Source organism: Neophocaena asiaeorientalis, unplaced genomic scaffold (genome assembly GCF_003031525.2).
Source record: "Neophocaena asiaeorientalis asiaeorientalis breed wild unplaced genomic scaffold, Neophocaena_asiaeorientalis_V1.1 scaffold540, whole genome shotgun sequence".
Classification (NCBI taxonomy): domain Eukaryota; kingdom Metazoa; phylum Chordata; class Mammalia; order Artiodactyla; family Phocoenidae; genus Neophocaena; species Neophocaena asiaeorientalis.
In genome coordinates, this window is record NW_020172141.1 from 2,330,099 (window position 1) to 2,335,981 (window position 5,883).

At 41.7% G+C, this 5,883-nt stretch overlaps 1 pseudogene; it reads left to right on the plus strand.

Moving 5' to 3' along the window:
• The first annotated feature begins 19 nt into the window (after positions 1-19).
• Positions 20-5,603, plus strand: LOC112404604 (uncharacterized protein C3orf38 homolog pseudogene; annotated as a pseudogene).
• The last annotated feature ends 280 nt before the right edge of the window (positions 5,604-5,883 follow it).

Genomic DNA, 5,883 nt, shown 5'->3' on the forward strand with positions numbered 1-5,883 from the left:
GGGCGGTGGTCGGGAGGAGATGGGTTCAGGCGGCAATGGGAGCGATGGGGAGCGGCAGATGAAGCTTCATTTGCACGGCCCAGGGCAGGGGTTGGGGACCCCTGCTGTAGGAGACGCTGTCGCAGAGATGAGCGTGGTCCCGTGTAGTCTCAATGCCATAGTCAACAGGTGGGTATGAAAAGTGGAGGAGCAGTTCCTCAGGGTGATGAGATGGGAAGCAGTGCTCAACCTCCTCCCTCTGCCCCTCCCGCTTGCGGTGTGGCTCGGCAGTGGGAAGCCCTCAGAGGTTCTGGTTCACAAGGGGCCAGCCCACCCCACACCTGGTAACCCTATCGATGACCAAACAACATAGAAAAGCATAGGCAGAGAAACAGAGGGTCTTACGAGACTTGCAAAATATGAATTCACTGTTTTAGTAGGTTACAAAATAGTCAAACATCAGTAATAACATTTGGTCAACCTGCTTTGAACCACCAGGAAAGATCGATACTTGATTGCATTAAAAGAAGGAACAATATCCACAGGTAAAACTGCAAAGCGAAGAAGCAAAAACACTTTTCAATAAGTAAAATTACTATTGTCAGTGATGAGCAAGAGACCATTGCATTCATAGAAAAGAATCAACTCGACTTCTGCCTTAAGATTGAAATTTCTTCACAGAAAACCTCTTTGCCAATACCTAAAGAAATGAGTAAAAATTAAGAAACAAGCTATCTCTCTCCCATTACAAAATGTATCAGGAAAGAAGGAAGGGAGGGAGGGAGGGAGGAAGGAAAGAAAGAGAGGAGACCTAATTCAATTTGAGCAGAGCTGGGGATAAACTTGATTCTGCTCCTACGTCTGTTTCAATCCCTAGAAACCATTCTGGTGAAGAGACATAAACCTGAGAAATTTTACTAATATTCCCAAGTCTGGAGAGATGAAAACTGAGGAGGGAGCTTTATCTTTTGACTCTTCTCATCAATAAGTAATAGAAATTACTGCTGGGGAGCAGTGAAAGCATGAGATATATTGCTGGGTGGCCTCATCCTATTGGCAGAGTAAAAACACTGATGATAGAAAAGATTTTCAAGAATGAGCAAAAAAAAAAAAAAAATCTAAAAGAGTAATGCGAAAAGTATATTGTTGTTGACTTTTAGGAAGGTGAGTTGCCTCCCTCTATCAAACTAGAAATGATAAATCCTTCCAGGAATTTATGCTAAAGGAATGCTTGCACTGGTGCCCAAAGATGCAGAGATGCTCAATTTCCATGTTGTTGATAAAAGCAAAGTTTCTAACATCCTAAATGTCCATCAACAGAGACGTGGTTAAGTAATTTAAAAGGCTACCTTCCCAAGGAACACGCTGAAGCTGTAAAATTGGATGAGGCAGATCCACATGTCAACACTGGATTTACCATCAACTCATTTGCTTAAGTGAAAAAGGAAGTTCCAGAGCAGCATGGATAATATTATCTCACATGTAGATTTTCCCATATGACACCAAAGACATAAATACACACATATGTATAGGCCTCAGTGGGGGAAAACAATGAACACTCAACTCTTGACGGTGGTTATCTTTAAGAAGACGAGTTCAAGAGATGTGGAAAAGGGGATTTCTTGGTTTTGCTGTACTTAATTGTTTGATTTCTTTCTATGACAATACGGTCGTGTTTCACTTGTATAATATTTGCTTAATAAACATAAAACATGCTAAAATCATTCTATTCATCAGTGTTCAAACTGTGTATAGTATTCAATGATAATTTTTAGAATACTGGATCTGTTTACTTCATGATTCTAATTCTTATTTAGTACACTTGTGTTTTAGCCTCTCCTTTATTTTTTTAATTAAGCTTGCCAGAGTTACGTACGTTTATTTATTTTGTTCAAAAACAAAAAACTGAGAAGTAAAACTACCATTTTCTATTTTCTGATTCATTGATTTTTGCTTGTAAGTTTATTTCCTTTTTTCCTCTTTCCTTAGATGCATTTTGTGGTTCTGTTCTAGAATCTTGAGCAAGAAGAGAGATCATATTTATTTTCATTTTTTTGTTGTTCAGTGATGGAAGTTTTTAGGGTTATAGATTTTATCTAAGTAGAACTCTGTCTACATCCCAAAGCTTTTCTATGTGCCGTTTGTATCGAGCTAATGCTTACTTGCTATGGGTTGGGCATTGTGTTACGAACCTCATATACCACCTCATACACAAGACTCCTGTCTCATTTTACACGGGCGAGCCAAAACATCTCTCTGGGGAATGATCACTCCCTCATTCTTAGCCCATGTGGCCTGGGAAGCATGGATCCAGCCTGCTTTACAGGCGTGGACACAAAAGCCAGAACTTGGCCATAGTGATTTGTTCACAACCAGGCCAATGACCCAAACCCAGTTAATTAAAACCTTTCATGAGACTTTTACTAAGTCTTAGAAGAAAAATACACTCTTTATCACGGAATCTTTAGCTACATAACAAAATGAAAACAGGTGTCTTTGCCTCCTTGTGGACAGAGTTTGCCTGAGATTGAAAACAAACACAAGGGTGTGAAACTGTACTGTCTGAGAGCAGGAGACTGAATTGACCCAGAAATGTAGCACAGCAGCCCACTTGGCACTTGTGGCCATGAACTTAAAGTACAACAAATCAGCACGGCTGTACTTTCCTGAGTCATGTGCAGTTTGTTGCCTGGGTCCAGGCTGAAATACATCAAGATTTGGGACGAACCAAGGTGGGGTGTGTCAAACAAATACTCTGAAGTCAAAGAAGAAAAGGGAGTTAAGGGAGGGACTGTATGAAAACCATAGAACCTAAGCTGAGTGGGAGAAAAGGGAAGGTGTGAGTGTGTATCAAACAGTGAGAAATGGTAAAACCAGTGGATCTGAGGTGAGCGACTAGAGAAATAAGATGTGATGTTACAGGGCTTTTGGAGATGGTGCAATTATTGGTCATGATAAGACCCAAGGCAGTACTTTTGAAACTGTTTTTGACCTTGACCTAGAGTAAAAAATACATTTTTTATCACCACCCAATACACATATACATACATGCATCTCTACATGCATCTCTCTCCATGTATCTTATTTATTTATTTATCGGAATTGGCTCATACGATCATAGAGGCTGGCAAGTCCAAAATACTAGCTTTATGCTAGATGTTTTATCTGTATCAAGTCTAAACCTTACAGCTCTCCTACAGGATCTTAGACGCTGGGCCAGGCTCAGAAAGCTGAACAGGTGTCAGTAGGGATGCATTGCAGATCTGCCTGGCTGTGAGCTTTCCACTCCACTGCACTCGCAGTGATCTGGGGGCCAACGGTGTGCCCCAGAAGGCTTGTTAGCAAATGTTCTCTATCCGTTTGGCCAACACACATGGCTTCACAGGATAGCAGGCATTTGCCACCAGCCCCACTGGTCCTTTTGTAGAACTAACCTTGCCAGGTGTACCTCTAGCATCCTTGGATCAAGTACCAATTATAACTGAAGTACAATGTCATTAGCCACACAATTTTGAGCAGCTGCAGTTTACCTCCATTAAATTTACATCACCCAACTGACACAATGAAGGACTGCTGACAGAAGGAAAACAGGTATAAATCGTACCTTCACGTACATTTGAATCATGGTGGAGTCATATCTAATACTCAACCACTAAGTGTAGACACTCCATTAAAAGATCCTTGGAATTTATACACAGATGGATTTCTGATCATACACCCGTTACAGAAATAAACTGGGATACATCAGATCAAACCTAACATCCCCACTGTACAGACGAGGGACTGAGGGATTATATGAAAGAGTAACTAACACTTATATTGTGCTGAGTTCTGGAGTTGAAATATCTGAGTTTAACCCTAACTCCACCATCTGTCAGCTGCCTGATCTTGGACAAGTTACCTAATCTCTCCTGGCTTCAGTTTCCTTTTCTGTGCCATGAAGATAACAGTAATGTGATTGTCTATCATGATTGAGTTGATGTGAGCAATAAATGAGTTAATACATATGAAAGGCTTTATAGAGTGCCTGACTCACAGAAATTGCTCAAAAAATGGTAAATATGTAATCGCTATTATTCCCTTTTACTTACTTTTAGACATGACAATGGGAATTCTCTATACTCCCCGTTATACATTCTTGTAGCCAAACTTACGGGATGGGTGCTTTATATCTTGTTTGCGAGGGTATCTCCACAGCAGGAATAAAGGACTTTGAAACATGTAATTCTCTTTGAGGAAACAGGGGTTTCTTACTGGAGAAAACTGGAAGATTGTGAGCTCCATGACAGTGAAAATAAATCTGCCTTGAACACATTTCGCCAGCACACGGTGGGTGTTCAGTAGGTCTTTTCCGACTGATATACTAACTGACCATCTAGTTAGAACAGAAGGCAGGCGCTCGAAAAGCTCATTAACAATAAAAGGAAGAAAATAAGTGCCCATCAAAGAAAGAGAATTTGGCCAAAGGAATGCCAAAATGGAACTTATAATGTTCACAGATCTAACGAAAATGTATAATTGAAATGGTATTTAATGATACAAACAGTATGCAGTCAAACGCAAACTGCGCCATGAAGACCACGCAGGATTAGGGTACCTGTTGCCAAGGTGCCAGCCTGGGGGGCCTGAGGGGGCGACGTTATTGGCATCCGCTCCCCCCCTTTCTGGGGGCTGAGAAGTCGGGGCTCAGCTACCCAGAGATGGAGGGCTGTCGTAACCTGCTCGGCCTATTGGACAACGACGAGATCATGGCCCTACGCGATACCATCACCAACCCCCTGGTGCAGCCTGAGGACCACCAAGATGCCATTCGTGCAATATTAGTGTACAGTCAAAGTGCAGAAGAACTTCTGAGGCGTAAAACAGTCCACCGAGAAATCACATTTAAGTACTTGGCGACACAGTGGGTTATTATACCTCCAGCTACTGCATAACACAGTGTTATCCAGCATGCGAAGGGTCCCTAGAAAGAGCAGCCACAACCCAGACCGAAGGAAATGGCAGAGCCACGTAAGACAGAGGACGTGAGACTCTTTGAACAGCCGGAGAAAGAAGATAAAAAAGCTGAAAAGTTTGATTTTCGTCGATTAGGTGCAGAATCCTGTCACTGGTGCTTTGAACTTCTTAATTCTCAGAATGCTATTCTGGGACCACGTCAAGAAGAACGGGGGCCACAGCACTTCTGGCATGATGTCAAGCTTAGGTTCTATTACCACACATCTGAAACAAAATGTGATATCGACTACCACGGAGCAGAAATTGTGAGACTTCGTCTGCTGTCACTAGTGAATGAAGAATATCTTTTTCTCAGTCCCAACCTAGATTCCCATGGACTGAAATGCACTTCTTCTCCCCATGGTCTCATTATGGTTAGAGTTTGCTGGGACCGTCCACCGAGGGAACACCTGTTGCGGCATTTTTGAGCAGATTTTTGGACTCATCCACTGCCCTTCTGTGGAGAGTACTTGGAAAATCAAATTCATCAACCTGAGAATTATTGGAGAGAGTTCCCTTACTCCTGCGACATTAATGAAAGCAGCTATTACACTTGAACCAAGTGATCTAGAAGCCTTTTATATAATGTAAACACTTTAGGTGGTCCAGTGAAGTACGACTCAATGTAAGGCAGGCACTGGATAGTGGGACTGGAGACCAAACTTTATCTAGTGGAAAGGAGGCACTGTTGAACAGAAGAGAATTAATTTTACCTAGCCCTTGAAGCACTGAGTACTATATATGTCAGTCTGAAAAATCTTGTATACAGAAATTCTTCCAAATACTACATCAGTAATGTTTAAGTGATTTCAGATTGGGGGATTGACATATTTTAGCTGAAATGTCTTTCTTGACTACAGGTTAACATATTATGTGAACACTTGCCTCCTTCTACTTGAGTTGCAGCAA